A 20,531-nucleotide genomic window follows, 5' to 3' on the forward strand; every position below is an offset into this window, starting at 1 on the left:
GATAAGAACAACTTTATTAATCCCGAAGGAAACTGTTGTGCCAGAGTTCCAGAAAATATAACAGTAATAAATAATAAAAGGCAGAATTAGAAATCAAAATAAACTATAAACTGTAAAGTGTCTCGGTGAAACTATAGAGAGGTGGGGGTATGCTCTGGAAAGGAGAGGAACGAAAGTTAGTCGCAGCAAGACAGCATACATGTGTGGGGATGAGAGGAACTCGGGTGGAACGGTGAGGCTACAGGGAGTGGAGATCAAGAAGCAGGAGCATTTCAGGGACTTGGACACTCTGGATTGTTTTCTGACCCGATCGTAAATCCACGCTTTCGCGGTGCACCTGCCATGTGCAACGACAACTCCCTGGTTGGGTCACAGCCCGGCCAGGGAGGGTGGGCGCGCGCGACCATAAACAGTGAACCCGGCCTCCAGCGACACAGACTTGCTCTTGAACAGCACGACAGGGGAGAGCGCGGACGCAGTCCCCCACTACCAGAAATTATGCAGTCGAGATTCCCACATTTGGGGAATTCACAGGGGTCAGCACAGCCGCAGTGCAATGGCTGAGCCTCGCCCTGGGTGAACCACCTTCTTGATCATGGTATCTCCCCTGCCAGGTAAGTATGAGTCGCACGCGTCCCGCGCACGGACCGCTTTCACACGCACGCCGTTCTCAGTCGGGGGGGAACCCACGCGGACTCTTCCGGGAGCTCACACACGATCCCTCTCGCGCGCACACACACACACACACACACACACACACACGCACACGCGCACACACGCACACACACACTCCGTCAAAAAAACGTCAACTCTGAGTTCTGACGGGCCGGGACGCCGAAAACGAAACGGACGCTTCAATTTTCACGAAGAAGTCAGAGGACAAGTGGAACACGTTCCGTCCGTCCTCCTGATACCGCAAGGGGTTTCTGCCGCTCTACGACCGGGAGAACTTCCCCCTGAGCCCAGTCTGACACAGTCCATCGGGGGCAATCCATCCGTTTCAAATGCGATCCATTTAAGCTCAGTTCTGGTCCATAGTGGGATTTTATCGGGCTGCACGGGGCGAATGGTAGGGACAGGGTTTCAGGCAGACACGCTCGTGTGTCGCTATCTACCGCTCCCTACCGGCAGAAACAACGGGGACAGTGTCGCTGGTCACGCAGGGCACAGACAAGATCTGGATCCCGTGTGAGTTGGTTACGTATGACGTTGTTGGAGGACACGGCAACCTTGACATCGGACACAAAAGCGGGGGGTGCACCGTTCCCAGAGATACTGCAATACCGGGTCGATGCGCGGAGTGGACGGAGCAAGCCCCTATTCCATCTCCCTGTTCAAAAAATCAATTTAATATTTGGTCCCCGGATAGGGGACGTATCAGATATTAAACTGATAAGAACAGATACTACACTTGATCTTAGCCAAAAGGCCGAGAAGCGTTAACATCGCGCCCTCGCTCGACGCCAGCGCATTCCCCGCACCGTCAGCTTCACTCACGACTTCATACAAGAAACAACATGACTAAAGCATCTTCCGCATCTGCCCGGTCACGTGGTGCACGCCCCCCCGACAGGACGCCGAAGCATCAAAGTAAACCCAGGACATCAACAACCAGACTCTTGGAATCGTGTCCCCTTCAAATCCACCTGGAATGTGGCAAAAAGTCGCCCGTGAGGAGAAAAGACACAGGTGGAAAAGGGACGTTTGCACCGCTCACGATACACTGGGCTGCAAACGGGCGCCATCTTGTGAACCCGTCTGGTTACCGCATCGTTGCGACCAGCTCTCACAGAGACTCGTTGCTCATCGCCGGGAAACACAATTCAAAAAACGTCACGAACACAAGACAACAGTAAAATGGATTTAAATCCACATTTACATTTAATTACATTCATGTTTTCGTCACTACCAGCAGAACAAATTTTAAACACGACGGTAAATCATCTCGTCCCGTGGCGAACACCCACTGGACCCCGGCACCCCAAACAGCCTTCGACGGCCTTGAACGCTAACCCTGCCCCGCACCGGCTAATACCGGCTGTTACGACGACTGCTGGTCCGGACGGAGCCGATGCGCTCGGTTAGACCACCGCTTTATCGTTGTCGTTTGAGTCGCCGACACTCAATTACCGACGCGCTCCGAGGCAAGATGGCGGAAGGCCGCTAGCTAGTCTGTTTGGCTAGCGGAGCGGCTTAGTTAGCCTTACCTCAGCTCACGAAATCTGTGACGTTGTCGAGATTTCTCGGCCGAAAGGCCCTAAATTACCGTCAAAAATCACCGGGAGTTGCTTCGCGGTTGTTATAAACACGGTCAATTCGGTTGTAGGTCGAGAAATCGTCACTATTCTCTGTAAAAGTGAACTTACGTCGCGGGGCTGGACAGCGCTCTTGACCGGAAACACATCGTGGAACCCCGGAGCCTTCAGTGACCGACATAAACGGTCATAAACTCTTCGGTTCAATTCTACTTCGAACTATTTAAATTAATTCTACTTCAAACTATATGAATTAATTCTAATTCTAACCATATGAATTAACTGTACTTTAAATTATGAATTAAGAAAAGAGATGTGGGACCTGTGGAATCCCCTCCGTGGACACTTTCATCCCGAGTCCCGCTTCTCTGAACTCTTATACTGGCATTCTGTGGCTTAACTGATGCCAGACCACCATTGTTGACATGCAGAGGTTTTTAAATGCACTGAATGGAGAGAAGTTCTGACACACTGTTGATGAATCAGGTCCAAGTCCAGTCACCCAGCAGCCCAGGAGTGTCCTTCTGTGCGCCGGTCTGCTCCAAGACCTCCAACATCATCCCCGTCTGCAGGAAAACAAAGAACCACAGGACCCTGGGTACAGATCTCCCATCCTGGCTCTGTAGGAGTGACTGACGTCCTCTGAGCACCTTGTTGTTCTGTCTTACCTGAGATCCAACACCGACCCGCCCTGGACCCCCTGCTGTTCACCTAGAGTGAGCAGGACCAGAGGAGATGCTGTGATAATGAGCACTGTTGTGCAACTTGAAAGTCCTAGAAAGTGACATCTGGACATCTGGAGCTCATCTGAATATAAACCACAGTGGGTAAAAACACAAACACATAAGCTGCACTTGTCTGTAAACTGCAGGTGTTCACATTGTAACGAGATATTTACACATTAACCTTTTTTTTTTTTACTTTTAATTAGATACATACTGTTAACATTTGCAAATATGTCCTGGAAAAGCAGTGCCTGTAACACGGCTGATGGAAAATGTTCGTAATGAATAAAACAAGGAAAAGTTCATCCATTTTTTATCCCCACTTTGTCCCAATCCGAGTCATTTTTGGCTTTGCACATTTGACCCTCTGTTGCTATTCAACTATGAGAGACAGTGCTGGGGTTAAAGAGATTTAATAAATTAACTGGTAAATTCTTCAGTAAAATAAGTATTTGGTTACCAATAAACAAGATATCACAGAGCTCCCACAGACCTGTAACTTCTTTTTTAAGATGCCCCTCTGTTCTCCACACCTTACCTGTATTAATGGCACCTGTTTGAACTGGTTACCAGGATAGAAGACACCTGTCCACAACCTCAAACCGTCACACTCCAAACTCAATCAGGCCAAGACCAAAGAGCTGTCTAAGGACACCATAAACAAAAATGTAAACCGGCACCAGGCTGGGAAGACTGAATCTGGACTAGGAAAGCAGCTTGGTGTGAAGACATCAACTGTGGGAGCAATTATTAGAAGATGGAAGACATACAAGACCACTGATAATCTCCCTCCATCTTGGGCTCCACACAAGAGCTCACCCCGAGGGCTCAAAATGATGAGACGCCCACAGGGGGACCTAGAGAATAAGCTGCAGAGAGCTGGGACCAAAGTAATAAAGGCTACCATCAGTAACACACTACGCTGCCAGGTACTCAAACCCTGAAGTGCCAGATGTGTCCCTCTACTGAGATAGCATGTGTCCCATCGCGTCATCTAAATTTACTGGAGGGCATTTGGATGATCCAAAAGAGGACTATGAATGTCCTATGGTCAGATGAAACCAAAATACAACTTTTTAGTAAAAGCTAAGTGTGTCGTAGCTGGGGGAAGGAATGCTGAATCACATTCAAAATAACACCATTGCCAGTGTGAAGCATTGCTTTGGGGCTGTTTTTCTACAAAGGGACCAAACGACTGATCAGAAAGGCTGAAAGGAAAGAATTAATGCGGCCATGGATTCTGAGATTTGGAGTGAAAATCTCCTTCCATTTGCTGGAGCATTGAAGATGAAACGTGGCTGGGTTTCAGTATGACAATGATCCCAAACACACCGCCCGGGCAATGAAGGAGTGGCTTTGTAGGCAGGATCTACAAGAGGTAAGAGGTCTGCATGGAGGAATGGGCCAAACTACCAGCAACAGTGTGTAAAAACCCTGTGAATACATCAAGGGTAGGCAAACCCTTCAGCCGAAGGGGATATTCAAATCTTTGTACTTTTTAAGACCTTAAAACACTTTATAGCCTTGCCTTTGACACTTTATGGTTTTATTTGTATTTCTTATTCTCCCTCCTTCCGACTATTATTTATTATTGTTATGTTTTACTTGAAACTCTGGCACAATTTCCTTTGGGATAAATAAAGTTGTTCTTATTCTTATTCTTAAACAGGCCACATCTGGCCCATCAAAGATTGGTACAGAATTCATGCTTGATATGTATGATTGGATCAACGAATGTGGGAGCTCAAACTGGAGATTATCAATTTTTGGAGCTACTTCAGAACTCTTGAGAATTTATCCTGAACTGAATGACACGGATTGGCTTTGTTATTTAACATTTACTGTGGACCTACTGACACACATGAATGAGCTGGACGTGAAGATCCAACCGAAAAAATGGTTTGTGAATGAAATGCAAGCAAAGGTCAGAGCCTTCAAAACCAAGTTGGTTTTATTTTCAAAGCAAATATCAAAAGAGTCTGATATGTACTGTTCACAAATACATTTTTTTGTTTTACATGTATCATATTGTCAAATTTTAAAAGTCAATCCGGCCCCTGAGCCAAAAAGTTTGCCCGCCCCTGGAATACCTTATGAAGACTTTTCAGAAAACCTTTGACCTGTCATTGCCAGCAAAAGGTATATCAGAAAGTATTGCAATGAATGTTTATTCCTGACCAACTACTTATTCTCCATCATTATGTCCAAATAAGTTTGTTAAAAATCAGACAATGAGATTTTCTGTCTCTCATCGTTGAAGTATACCAATAATGAAAATGAAAGACCTCCATCATGTTTTTAAGTGGGAGAACTTGCACAATTGTTGGCTGACTAAATACTGTTTTGCCCCACTTTATCTGGATACTGGGCACTGACACCTATTCAAATCAACATTTTAAAATGAGCTGATTTAGACTGTAATGATCATTTTGAGCTTATTTTAATCAAATTGTCAAATATTCAAATACAACATTCAAGTGTTTAGTTTCACCTATGAACAGGGTGATGGCAATCAGCACCAACAACACACTGAAGTCTCACAGCACCTTGACTGGACTGAAAATCAATGTCAAAATTAAGCTATGACAAACAGTGAACCTCTGCGTGAATTCTGTCCTCTTTAAACATATCTTGAACCCCCGGTGCATGTCTTTGTGATAACAAGTCTTAACTTCTCACTCCAAACTTACCTGAAACACAATAACAAATAAAATCTTCAAAGGGTACAGAAGAGACCTGCATGTTTTATTCCTCAACCGAGCCAAGGCTTCTTAATCCATCCCCACATCTGTCATATGGGAGGCCTTCAACCTCTTCCAAGTGCATGAAACCACCACAAACCTGGTCAGAAGCTTCCTCCAGCATTTCTTCTTCTGTAAAATAACCACAGAGTACAAAACATGGTGATCATTGGAAGTGGGCTTCAGGGCAGGCTGCGTCACATCCCCTCTAGCCTTTACCATGGCAATGGAGATGATCACCGGTGCATCTCGGTGGAACGACGGAGGGGAGCTACTGCAGGCTTGACAGCGGCTGCCTCCGATTCGTGCCTCCAAATAATTATTGGAAAAGCCCCCCAGTACAAAAGTCAAAGAACATGAAATGACCACCTAGATCCCCACCATCACTTCTATCAAATGCCAGCTGGAGAAGCTTCACTCCAACACTACCTGGGGAAGAAGAAGTTGGAAGCCAACAAGTGTCAAGCATAAGGCCCTGACCCTGGCATTCAAAACCACCTCAGGAACAGGTCCAGCATATCTGAACAAAATGATAAGACCTTATGCTCCCGGCAGAGAGCTGCGTTCCTCTAATACAAACCTACTAGCAGTACCTTTTGCTCGCTCTAAGCGATCTCAGGCAAAACTGTTCTCAGTTCTACTACCTCAGTGGTGGAACAAACTTCCAGAAGCAACAAGACTAGCATCATCTATCTCAACATTCAAGAAACAGGTAAAAACTGTTCTCTTTCAGGACTTTTTACTGCGCTGATGCCCCAAGTCAGGTGAGGCAGCAAGTTAGGCTATGCAGTGTGTGTGTGTGTGTGTGTGTACGTTTGTGTATGTCTTTGTCAAAAAAAAACAAAAAAAAAAAGCTCACTAACCCAAGCTTACTGTTCTGTATATTTCATGTGCATCGTGTATTTTGCAGGTGTATTTGCAAGTGTATTTGCAGTCCCTATGTCCTCTATTGTAAGTCGCTTTGGATAAAAGCGTCTGCCAAATGCAATGTAATGTAATGTAATGATTTATGGACGTAGTGAGAGAGGATATGAAGGTAGTTGGTGTGAGAGAGGAGGATAAGAGAATAGAGTTAGATGGAGAAAGTTGACCCGCTGTGGCGACCCCTGAAGGGAAAAGCCGAAAGAAGAAGAAGAAGAAGAAGATCTGGTGAACGAATATGCTGATTAGGAATGACTACACAATATTAAAACCACATACTGTATAAATTCACTCAAATTCAGTCCCAAGAATGGAAGATAAAGCCATTTGGTAAAAAATGTTTATCTTGCCAAGTTGAAGGCATTCCTTAAATCTGGTGTTTGTTGCTGACATATGCTGGATTGGACGGGACTTCGCATTATATATTTTACATTTACTGAAATCCAGCCCTGTGTTTTAAAAGATAGAACCATTTGGTCAAAATTATTTATCTCACCAAGTTGAAGCATCTTGGGAAATGTTTTAAATATCAAGGGAATTCTTTAAAACTGGTGTCTGGTGGTTAAATATGTCGAATTGAACGTGATTCTACACAATGAATGTTGAATTTACAATAATCCAGCCGCAGGTTTAAATGATAAAGCCAGTTGGACATCAAGTATATATCTCACCAAATTGAAGTCATTTGGAATAAGTTGTAATTATTTTTTCATTCTTTTAAGCTGGTGTCTGGTAATGAAATTTGCTGATAAGGATGTGGTTCTACACAATACAGAATAAACACAATGTATAAATTCACTCAAATCTAGCCATATGAATGAAAGAAATAGCCATTTGGTCAAGAGTGTTTATCTTACCAAGATGAAGATTTTTGGCACAAACTGTAAATAACTTTTGGATTCTTTAAAGCTGGTGTCTGTTGCTGACATATACTGGATAGGATGTGAATCTACACTATATATATTATATTTACTTAAATCCAGCCTCAGGTTTAAAATAAAGAGCCAGTTGGACGGTAAGTGTTTATCTCACCAACATGAAGGTTTTTGGCAGAAGCTGTCAATAAATTTGTAATTCATTAAACCTGGTGTCTGGGGATTAAATATGCTGAATTTTATCTGATTCTTCACAACATCAAATCCACACAATGTATAAAATCACTAAAATCCAGTTGCAAGAATGAAAGATAAAGCCATTATTTCCAAAAAAATTATCTCACAATTGAAAGGTTTTGGAACAAGTTGTTAATTACTTTGGAATTCTTTGAGGCCCATTTCTTTTGTTGAAATATGTTGAAATGGATGTGATTATACACAATCTTAAATCCACACAATGCATAAATTCATTATTATCCAGCCGAAGAATGAAAGATAAAGCCATTTGGTAAAAAATGTTCATCTTGCCAAATTGAATGAATTTGGAACAAGTTGTAAATTACTTTTGGATTCTTTAAAGCAAGTGTCGGTTTCTGAAATGTGCTAGATAGGAAGTGATTTTACACACTTAATGTCACATTTACTGAAATCAGACATCCTATCTTTAACCTAAAAACAAACAAAAATGTGCAATATCTCATTTCTGTGCAATATTCAGAAACTGTGCAATATTTCATCTCATAACAGCTACACTGTGCAATATTTCATCTCATCTCATAACAGCTACACTACAACGTTCCCTTCTATCATACTATTGTGCACTCCTTACCTCACTTGTTACTAAGACACTTATAGTTTTATCACTGCTTACTAAGACACTTTATAGTTTCACTGAGACACTTTATAGTTTATAGTTTATTTTTATTTCTAATTCTGCCTTTCTTTATTATTTATTACTGTTATATTTTTCTGTAACTCTGGCACAGCAATTTCCTTCGGGATTTATAAGGTTGTTCTTATTCTTATTCTTATTCTTATTCTTATTCTTAAATCCAGCCGAAGGTTAAGAGGATAAAGCCATTTGGAAAAAAAATGTGTTTATCTCAAGAGGTTTGAGGTTTTAGGCAGAAGTTGTAAATAACTTTGGAATTCTTTAAAGCTGGTGTCTGGTGATGAAATATGCTGAATAGAATGTGATTCTACACAATTTATGTCACATTAACTGAAATCAAGCCGCAAGTTTCAGAGATAAAGGCATTTGGTCAAAAAGTGTTAAACACATGAAGTTGAAAGACTTTGGCACAAGTTGGAAATAACTACGCGATTCGTTAAAGCAGGTATGTGGTGGTCAAAAACGTTTAAAAGAATATCATTCCATAAAATATATGTCACATTTACTGAAACCATGCATCAGGTTTAAAGGATAAGCCCATTTGGTAAACAAGTGTTTACCTCCACAGTTTGAAGCTTTTTCACGCAAGTTGAAAATAACTTTGGAAATCATTAAAACTCATGTCTGGTGCTGAAATATGCTTAATGGCATGTGATACTACATAAAATACTTCACAATTCCCAAAATCCAGACGCAGGTTCAAAAGATAAAGCCATTTGGTTAAATAGCTTATCTAACCAAGTTTAAGCTTATTGGAACACCTTTTAAATCACAAGATAATTCTCTAAAGCTGGTGTCTGGTGCTTAAATATGCTGAGCAAGATATGATTCTACAAAATTTTTGTCAGATTTAATTAAATCAATCCGCAGGTTTCAGAGATAAAGCTATATGGTCCAAAAGTGTTTGTCTCACGAATTTGAAAGATTTTGGCACAAGTTGTAAATAACTTTGGAAATGGTTAATGCTGGTGTCTGGTGCTGAATTATGCTGAATAGGATGTGATTCTATACACTATATTTCACATTTACTGAAATCATGCTATATGTTGAAAGGATAGTGTCACGAGTCGGGGGCAGACTCGGGCAGGGAACCACACCAACAGGGCTGGAATCCGATCTCTTTATTTAGGCAGGGTCTCAGTAGAGTTATAGCAGAGTTACAATACTCTGGCGCCAGGCAGTGCGTGCCACTGCTCTTTATGGGGATGTTGATTAGCGGCGGCTGGGCGCTGATTCTCAATTGGACCGTGCCGTGTCTCCTCGCGGCTGCCGAGGATAGCGTCCCACGGAGCCGGCCTGGGCGGTCGGGGTGGAATTGCCGTATTAACGAGGGGTCCAGGATCCGCCGAGCCGGAACCCAGGATCTTCCCTCCTGACCATAGCCCTTCCAGTCCACCAGATATTGCAAATGATACACATTTCTTAAATCCAATTTCGTGAAAATCTGGGCCCCGTGGAGCAGAGTAAAAGCCAAGTCAATAAGGGGAAGTGGGTACTTGTTCCGGATGGTGATCCTGTTCAGACCCCGGTAGTCCACGCAGGGTCTGAGGCCCCCATCCTTTTTCCCCACGAAGAAGAACCCCGCCCCGGCCGGAGAGGTGGATGGTCGTCGCCAGGGAATCTCTGATATACTCTTCCATGGCGGTTCTCTCGGGTCTTGACAGATTATATAGTCGACCTCTGGGTAGAACTGCGTCCTGCTGGAGGTCTATGGCGCAGTCATAAGGCCGGTGAGGGGGGAGGGTCAGGGCTTTATCCTTGTCGAATACCCGGGTGAGGTCATGATACTCGGAAGGGACGCAGGATAGGTCCGGGGTTAATGGTCGATCTGGGGCTGCGGAACTACCGGGGGTTGGGGCGGAGGTCAGACAGGTTGCATGGCATGATGTGCTCCAGGTCTGGATTTTGCCGGCGGCCCAGTCGATGTGGGGATTTTGTAGTTGCAACCAGGGGAACCCGAGCACCAGGGGGGAGTGAAGTCCAGACAGGATGGCGAAGGAGATTGATTCGGAATGGTTACCAGAAATCCGGATACGGACGGGGACGGTCTGGCGCTGTACATGGGCCAGCCGGCGGTTGTTCAATGACAGGGTGCAGCGGGGTGGTTGGATAGCTGTGGTGGGGATGAGGAGCCCTTTAACCAGGGCCTCGTCTATGAAGTTGCCCTCTGCCCCTGAGTCTACCAGTGGCGAGACCGAGCGCTGGTGCATGCTCCACTCCAGCGAGGTTGGCACCCGTAGGTGGGCCTGCGGGGAGGAGATCACCGTACAACTCACCAGAGCCCCCCCGGTCACTGGCGAGCCTTGGCTTTTCCCAGCCTGACCGAGCAGGTGGCGGCGTAGTGGCCCACCTCACCGCAGTAGAGGCAGGCGTTTTGGCGCCACCGGCCAGTCTTCTCCTCAGCGGTGAGGTGCGCTCGACCCAGCTGCATGGGCTCCTCCCCCGACGCGGCGGGTCCTGGGGCTGAGGGCAAAGGACGGGCAAATGAATTTGGGCGGAGTGTCCTTAGGTCCGTCCCTTCCCGCCAGCTCGTCCTTCAGCTCATCATTGAGTCCTCTCTGAAAGGCGTATCGTAGTGCCGGGTCGTTCCAGTCACACGCTGCCGCCAGGGTCTGAAACTCAACAGCATACTCAGCCACACTCTGTCCCCCTTGGGTGAGGTCGCCCAAGCGTTTCTCTGCGTCGTCTCCCTGGAGAGGGTGGTCGAAAACTTCTCTCATCTCGGCGGTGAAAGCGGCATAGGCATTCTGTAGATCGTCGCAGTCCGTCTCTCCGCCACACCGCCGACCCCCAGCGTAGTGCAGCACCGGTGAGTAGACTGATGGTATATGCTATCTTCTGTTCGTCTGTCTTGTAGGTCATCGGCTGCAAGCCAAACACTAGTGAGACTTGTAGCAAAAATCCTCCACATGGGGCTTCCGGTGACGCAATGTACTGAGACACACGCACGGAGTTGAGCTCTCCCGAAAATTGGTAGTATTCGGCTGTTTATGAAAAAATACTTGACAGTTTAATGGTGGAAAAGTGGGTCTGAAGCATTGCAGATTGGGATGAGCACGGTCAGAGACACACGGAACGCAGCAAAATAGCAAAAACAGCAAGAAGAAGCGAAAGGAAAACATCGGCCGCCATCTTCCCCAAGCCAGGTGAGCGGAAAAACGGATGAACAGAACATGGAGAACATTCTTCGCGAATTGAAAGAGTTGAGGAAAGAAAATAAGCAAGCATTTGCAGACACTAAGGAACAATTAACTAGACTGGAGGTGTCGGTCACGGACTTGATTCAAAGGATGGAGAAGCTAGAGCGGAGAACTGAGGAAGCGGAGACCAGGGTATGCCAGGTGGAGGACACAAGCCAGCGCCATGAGAGGATGCTGAGGCACCTGTTGAAACGGGAGGCGGCCCTGACGAACATGTGCGACGATCTACAGAATCGGATGCGCCGCAACAATCTGAGAATTTATCAAGTCCCCGAGGAAAGTGAGAAAGGTGGCATGATCGGTTTTGTGAGGAACTTAATTGAGACGGCGCTACAACTCCCGCCCGAGCTAAATGTAAAAATCGAGAGGGCACACAGATCACTGGGGCTAAAGCCTGCGAGTTCAGCGCCTCCGCGCTCCATTATCGTGAGGTTTCTGGATTATACAGAAAAAGGAAGCAGTGCTGCGACAAGCATGGGCCCAAAAACGAGTGAAGTTCCAAAAGGGAGTGATTTACTTTAACCAGGATTACTCTCCAGAAATACAGAGGAAGAGAACGCGGGTCCGAGGAGTGATCAAGCAGCTGAAGGAGAAGGAGATCCGGGCAATGTGCCGCTATCCGGCGCAGCTGAGAATCAACTTGGAGTCGGGAGTGAAAATATTTCCTACGCTGGTGGATGCTGTGCCAACGTTGAAGAAGCTGGGCATCGAGTTGCAGGTTAGCAAGAGAGAGAGACTGGAATGGGAACTCTCAAAAGATACATGATACATACAAGACAGGATGGTGGGAAGAGAGAAAGAAAGGACACATCACTGTCCGCCGCAGACCTGCGGGCTGTTTTGCTGGACTAAAATGATGAGGAGTACTGTGCCCGGTTAATGTTAAAATAATTAGATAACGTTATTACTGTCAATCTTAAAGTTCTATGTGTATTACTGTTCATAGTTTAAACAGCCAAATATGCTGAAGTTAAGTGAATCATATTGTAAAGTTATTGAGAGGAGAGGAGAGTTAACTTTGCTATTATTTTCAATTAATATTTTTTTACGATGAGACCCGTGTTGGGATCACTGCCTCACCAAAGATTTTGTTTTTTTCTTTGGTCTGTGGTTTGGACAGCACTCAGTGCACTTTGCCCAGAGGGAATCTTAAATCACAACCCTCTGCCTGCATTACAACAGGAGCTGGACAGATCTCTGTACTCAGCTGGACTATTGGAAGTCACATATGTTTACTTTATTTTTTCTGTTCTGTGTTTTAAGAGTTCTTATTTCCTTGACATGTCGGTTAGGTCGGCACAAGTGATTTTTGTTACTACGAGGGCAAGGATAGTTACTTTATGCAAAGGTGAATCTGGGGAGAGTAAAATGAAAATAAGAAATGCCGATTTATGTCAGAGGTAGGGATTGCCAGTTATAATGTCAAAGGAATAAATAATCCTATAAAAAGAAAGAAAATTCTGACTCAGTTGAAGAAATGTAATTGCTCAATAGCGTTACTACAGGAAACTCACTTAAATGAGGTAGAACATAAGAAATTGAGGAGAGACTGGGTTGCACAGGTATTCTATGCTTTTTGTTCAAACAGCAGAAAGAGAGGAGTAGCAATTTTAATTAGTCATTCAATTAGTTTTGCAATTCAGAGAGAAGTGAAGGATAAAGCGGGGAGATATATACTTATTATGGGAACCTTGGGTGGAGTAGAGCTAACTATCATGAATATCTATGCCCCTAATGAAGATGACCCCAATTTCTTTAAAGAAGTGGCAACTGTAATGGCAAGAGAAGCCAGAGGTACTATAATTTTAGGAGGAGATTTCAGTTGTGTTTTAAATGTAAAATTGGATAAAACTCCTTATGATTATGGGCCCATTAGCAGGAAATCCAGGGCAGCAAAACATATGTTGGAAGAATTAGGACTTGTGGATGTTTGGAGGGCTAAGAACCCGACCACGAGAGATTTCACCTTTCTGTCCATGGTACATGGGTCATACCCAAGAATTGATTTGATTTGCATTTCAAAACAAAGCTTATATAAAGTCAGAGAATGTGTTATTGAACCTGGTACCCTATCTGATCATGGTCCTGTATATATGAAATTAAATTTAGGCTTTGGTTGGCACTTCAAATACTGGAGACTAAATATTTCATTGTTGACAGATTCAAGTATAAAGGAAAACATAAAAAAAGCAATTGATGAGTACTTCAAAATTAATGATAATGGATCAGTATCCCCCTCGACTCTTTGGGAGGGGGCAAAGGTGGTGCTGAGAGGGAAATGTATTGAAATTGCGATTAGATTAAACCGACAGAGAATGGAAAAGGAAAAACAGCTGGAAAGTGACATAAAAAGACTAGTACATGAACACAAAATGACAAGGGACAAAAATGTCTTTAAACAAATACAAGAAAGTAAAACCTCCTTGGATGAACTTCTCACACAAAAAGCAGAGGGAGCACTTCGATACACAAGCCAAAGGTACTATGAAAAGGGAAATAGGGCGAGCCGGCTACTTGCCTTTCAACTGAGGAAACAACAATCAAGCCGTATTGTCCCTAAGATAAAACACCCCTCCTCTCTGACCGAGGTCTCCCACCCAGAGGAGATAGCTGAGGCATTCCAAACTTACTATAAAAACCTTTATGATACATCAGGAGAAACACAAGACAAAAGGAAATTAGAAGATATATTCAAAAATCTTGATTTAAGAAAACTCTCTGCATCTGAGGCGGACGAATCAATAGCTCCTATCTGAGAAAACCCACCTATCTGACCCACCTAAGACCTGGTCTGAGGCAGTAATAGCGGTTATACACAAAGAGGGGAAAGATCCATTAGATTGTGGTGCCTATAGGCCAATCAGTTTGTTGGGGAATGACGTAAAGATTATTAGTGCCATATTAGCAAATAGAATGCAGAAGTATTTAGGTAAATTGATTAATCCAGACCAGACCGGTTTCATACCAGGTCGACAAGGAGCAAATATTAGAAGAGCATTAAATGTACAATCAGTGGCAAGACATTCAGTTCACCCGTCAATGCTTCTCAGTCTAGATGCTGAGAAGGCGTTCGACAGAGTGGACTGGACATATCTGAAATTTACTATGGAACAAATGGGATTTAATATGACATTTATAAATGGATTGAAGCACTGAATAAAGACCCAATATCAAGGGTCAGGGTGAATGGGTACCGCTCCCAATTTTTTCACCTTAAAAAAGGAGTCAGGCAGGGGAACCCAATCTCGCCTATTTTTTCGCATTGTGTATCGAACCGCTTGCTGAATTGATGAGGACAAACGATCAGATCGAGGGAATAGTAGATGAAGAAGGGGAGATGCACAAAATTTCGTTGTTCGCGGATGACGTTCTTTTGTTTATAAGAAACCCTCAGTCATCTATACCGGCCCTTATGCAATGCCTGAGGGACTATGGGGAGGTGTCAGGGTACAAGGTGAATGAGGGGAAATCAGAAGCAATGATGATAACAGGATGCTGGCCGACATGCTTGGACGGACAGGTGAAATTCAAGTGGTCAAAAGGGGGCTTTAGATACCTGGGAATCATTCTCACACACGACACAAGTCAGCTATATAAGGCAAATTATGGCAAACTAATTTCTCAGATCAAAAATGACATGGAAAGATGGGAGGTGCTTCCTTTGTCCTTAGTTGGGAGGATAGAAAGTATCAGGATGAATGTCCTACCTAGAATGCTGTTTCTGTTCAATGCTCTGCCTATCACTGTTCCTGTATCTACCTTTACATTACTGGATAAGCTCATTTCCAAATATATATGGCAGAACAAGAGGCCCAGAGTGAGATTGAAAATACTCTGTGCACCCAGAGATAAGGGCAGATTGGCCTTGCCACACTTAAGAAGTTACTACCTGGCAGCACAACTTGGAAAAATGGTCTCATGGATAAAACTAGATATGGACACAAGATGGGTGCATATAGAGCAAGGTTCAGTTAAAAATGTTTCGCTTTCAACTCTCCCCTTTCTAAATTCAAAAGCAAGACGTGGACTTAAGATACAAAATGAATATGTCAACCATACACTTAAGGTTTGGGAAAAGACAAGACGATTCCTGAATCTACCTCTAGCTCTATCGAGGGCAGCAAAAATAACAGCAGCAGGTGACTTTCTGCCAGCAAAGATGGACGGTGGTTTCATTAGATGGGCAGGGAAAGGTTTAATCACAATAAATCAGTTATTTGAAGGAAGAACTCTGAGGGCCTTTTCACAACTTCAGGCAAAATACGACATTGATTCTAAGGATTTATTTTGATATTTTCAAATTCAACATTATTTGATGACACACAAAGAATGGGACAATATTAAAGAAGCTTCAACTAATTTTGAACAATATTGGACTGAGATAGTTGAGAACAAAATGAACATTAAAAATACAATATCAGATATATATGGCAGGATACATATGGACACTTCAGTAGACACACTGGATGTGAAAGCTAAGTGGGAACTGCAATCTAATGCCATGATTGCTGATGGAGAACGGGAGAGTTCTTGGTTGCCCTGGCAACAATGTTTAAGCAGCCCAACATGGAGGGAGTTCAGCTGGAAGTTAAGAATAAGGTATTTTAAATCTCCCTTGATAATAGCTTCGTATGATAATAACTGTTCTCCCCTGTGTTGGAGGGGCTGTGGCATAACGGGGGACTTTTCCCACATTTTTTGGGACTGCCCTAAACTGATGAAATTCTGGGCAGAGGTAAAAAAATAAATAAGTGAGATTTTAAAATTACAGACCAATTGATCCACAGCAATTTATTATGGGTACAGCATCAACAAGCGGCCTAAGGAAAAAACAGGTGTTTACGCTTAGAGTTCTTCTATTAATTGCACATAAAATGATCACAGTAAATTGGCTCAAACCCCACCCACCTACCCTGGACCAGTGGCGTCAGAGGCTTAAGGATGTAAACTGCATGGAACGCATAACAGCAAACTTACGACTTCTTGACAAATGGGCACCCATTAAAAAATATTTGGAGAGTTGAAGATATTATCTCTATTTGACTGAGTTAGATGCTTTTCTTGGTGTTTGGGTTTTGTTTTTTTTTGTTTTTTTTTTTCTGTTTTTTTTTAGTTTTATTTTATTTTTCACTTGCTATTGAGGAAATAAGTGACCTATAAAGATTATTGTATAATGTATATCTTGTTATGAGGTTTTGTAAGAATGTATAAAACTCTGTTAAGGAACCTGTTCTAATAAATGTTCAAAAAAAAAAAGAAAAACATTTTTGACCAAATGGCTTCATCTTTCTTGTGGCTGGATTTGAGGGAATTAATACATTGTGTAGATTCTGTCATGTGCAGCATCACATCCAGATCAGCATGTTTCATCACCGGTCACCAGCTTTAAAGAATTAGAGATATTTACAACTTGTGCCAAACAACCTTCAACTTAGTGAAATAAACATTTTAGGTCCAAATGCCTTTATTTTCAAACTTCCGCCTGGATTTCATTACAGTTGACCAATAGAGTGCAAATTCACATCACATTCAACAATTTTCAGCAACAGACACCAGCTTTTAAGAATTCCAAAGCAATTTACAACTTGTTCCAAATGCCTTCAATTTGGCGAAATAAACATTTTTGATCAAATGGGTTTCTCTTCCCTTCTTGCGTCTGGATTTCAGTGAATGTATACATTTTGTAGATTTTATATTGTCTAGAATCACATCTTAATCAGCATATTTTAGCGCCAGACACCAGCTTTAAGGAATTCCAATGTTATTTACAACTTGTTCCAAAGAGCTTACACTTTGCAGGGTACACATAATTGGACAAATGGCTTTATATTTCATTCTTGCTGCTGGATTCTAGTGAATTTATATAATGTGTAGATTTTTTATTGTGTAGAATCACATCCTATTCAACATTTTTCAACAAGAGTAACTACCTTTAAAGAATTCTGAAATAATTTACACCTTGTTCAAAAAACCTTAAATTTGGCGAGATAAACATTTTTGACCAAATGGCTTCATCTTTCATTCTTGCAGCTAAATTAGAGTGAATTCATACATTGCGTAGATTCTGTATTGTGTAGAATCACATCCATATCTGCATATTTCATCAACAGACACAAGCTCTAAAGAATGACACGAAAACCATCAACTTGATGAGAAAAACAATTTTGACCAAATGGCTTTATCCTTTAATCCTGCGGCTGGATTTTAGTAAATATGAAATATATTGTGTTGAATCATGTCCTATTACGCATATTTCAGCAACAGACACCAGCTTGAAAGACTTCCAAAATTATTTTTAACTTGTGCCAAAAACCTTCAATTTGGTGAGATAAACACTTCCTGAACAAATTGCTTTACCATTTAAACATGTGGCTGGATTTCATTAAATATAAACTATATATTGTTGAGCATCACATTTTTTTTAGCATTTTTTAATTTTGTACTTCTTTTATAGCTGGTGTCTGGTGCTGATATATGATGAATAGAATGTGATTCTACAGATTAAATGTCATATCTACTGAAAACCAGCAACAGGATTAAAGATAAAGGAAATTAGTCAGCAAGTGTTTATCTCACCAAGTTGAATCTTTTCTGAGCAAGTTTAAATAACAATGGAAGTCTTTAAAACTAGTGTCTGGAGTTAGAATGTTTTGAGTAAGACGTAATTCTATTACAATATGTCACATTTACTGAAATCCAGTCGCACGGATAAAAGATTAAGCCATTTGGTCAAAAAGCGTTAATCTCAACAAGTTGAAGGTTAATGGAACAAGTTTAAAATTATTTTAGAATTCTTTAAAGAACTCCAAAGTAATTTACACCTTGTTCCACACATTTCTAGGCCATACAGCATCGCTGGTCTCACCACAGTCTTGTACACCTTTCCTTTCATTCTGGCCCATAGTCTTCTATCATATAGTACCCCTGACACTTTTCTCAATCCCATCCCAACCTGCTTGGACCCGTCTCTTCACCTCTTTTCCACACTCTCCGTTACTCTGGACTTTTGACCCCAAGTACCTGAAATCCTCCAACTTCTTGATCTCCACTCCCTGTAGCCTCACCGTTCCACCCGAGTTCCTCTCATTCACACACATATATTCTGTCTTGCTGCAACTAACTTTCATTCCTCTCCCTTCCAGAGCATACCTCCACCTCTCTAGATTTTCCTCTACCTGTTTTCTGCTCTCACTACAGATCACAATGTCATCCGCAAACTTCAAGGGGTTTCCTGTCTAACCTCATCTGTCCATCACCATTGCGTACTAGAACGGGCTCAGAGCTGATCGCTGGTTGAGTCCCTCCTCCACCTTGAACTTCTCTGTTACCCCTACAGCGCACCGTACCAATGTCTCACAGCTAGCATACATGTCGCGCACCAGTTTAACATACTTCTCTGCCACTCCAGATTTCCTCATATAATACCAGAGCTCCTCTCTTGGCACCCTGTCATATGCTTTTTCTCGGTCTACAAAAACACAATGCAGCTCCCTCTGGCCTTCTCTGTACTTCTCTATTAGCTTTCTCAACGCAAATACTGCATCTGTAGTACTCTTCCTCGGCATGAAGCCATACTGCTTTTCACAAATGCTGACTTCTGCTCTCAGTCTAGTTTCCACTACTCTTTACCATAACTTCATTGTACGGCTCATCAACTTTATCCCTCTATAGTTGCCGCAATTGTGCACATCCCCTATATTCTTAAAAATAGGCACCATCACACTTTGTCTCCATTCTTCAGGCATCTTCTCACCCTCTAAGATCCTGTTGAATAATCTAGTCAGAAAATCTACTGCTCCCTTTCCTAGACACTTCCACACCTCCACAGGTATATCATCAGGACCAACTGCTTTTCCCCTCTTCATCCTCTTCAATGCCTTCCTCACTTCACTTTTACTAATTTGTGCTACTTTGTGGTCTACAATAGTCCCCTCTTCTACCCTTGCCTCTCTTTCATTTTCCCCATTCATCAGCTCTTCAAAGTACTCTTTCCATCTTCTCATCACTCTTCTAGCATCTGTCAATGCATTTCCTTCTCTGTCCTTAATCACCCGGACCTGTTGTACATCCTTTCCATCTTTATCTCTCTGTTTTCGCCAACCTGTATAAATCATTCTCACCCTCCTTTCTATCCATCCGAGCATACAAGTCACCGTACGCTTTTTGTTTTGCATTTGCTACCTCTATCTTTACCTTTCGCTATATCTCCCTGAATTCCTGTCTGTTCTCTTCAGTCCTCTCAGTATCCCACTTCTTCTTTGCTAACCGCTTTCTCTGTATACACTCCTGCACTTCCTCATTCCACCACCAAGTCTCCTTGTCTACTTTTCTTCCAGATGACACACCGAGTACTCTCCTATCTGTCTCCCTGATAACTCGAGCTGCTGTTGTCCAATCATCTGTAAGCTCACCGTGACCACCCAGACCCTTTCTCAACTCCTCCCTTAAAACCATGCAACACTCCTCCCTTTTCAGCTCCCACCACTTTGTCCTCTGCTCTGCCTTTGTCCTCTTCATCTACCTTGTCACCAGTCATTTAGCTGCCCCACCTCATGGGCTCATCCAAGTGGATGAAGGGAATATAAATAAAGAAAACAAACTATAATAGAGATTTAATAAAGCGCGAAAAACAGTCAACATGCAAGCAGTGGGCGTGGCTCGTTGGTCTTGGGGTATGATTCTCGCTTAGGGTGCGAGAGGTCCCGGATTCATATCACTGATGATTCCCTGACTCTCATCTCCTTTGCTCCTACTTTTTCACAGCGCTGTAATGTGAGCAAGTACGTTTGTTTTGTTTTGTTGTCATTTGAACCGGGATATTAGCTCCGACTCCTTTGTTGCACAGGATACCTACGTTGAAGACAACTGATAGGTGAGAGCGTACCTTGACGTTGACCGGACAGGGAAGACCGAAGAACTGGT

The 20,531-nt window shown here is 42.9% G+C and overlaps 2 non-coding genes across 2 annotated transcripts; both read right to left on the reverse strand.

Moving 5' to 3' along the window:
• Positions 1 to 458: 458 nt before the first annotated feature.
• On the reverse strand, positions 459 to 622 carry LOC147219902 (U1 spliceosomal RNA). Its single transcript, XR_015108201.1, has one exon. It is a non-coding gene; the product is annotated as a U1 spliceosomal RNA (small nuclear RNA).
• A 628-nt stretch (positions 623 to 1,250) lies between these two features.
• Positions 1,251 to 1,441, reverse strand: LOC147219903 (U2 spliceosomal RNA). The gene has a single exon (XR_015108143.1). It is a non-coding gene; the product is annotated as a U2 spliceosomal RNA (small nuclear RNA).
• Between the last annotated feature and the right edge of the window lie 19,090 nt (positions 1,442 to 20,531).

The sequence above is a fragment of the Fistularia commersonii genome, chromosome 24, assembly GCF_037954325.1.
Source record: "Fistularia commersonii isolate RoL2024-O1a breed Wild chromosome 24, RoL_Fcom_v1.0, whole genome shotgun sequence".
NCBI classification, from domain to species: Eukaryota; Metazoa; Chordata; class Actinopteri; order Syngnathiformes; family Fistulariidae; genus Fistularia; species Fistularia commersonii.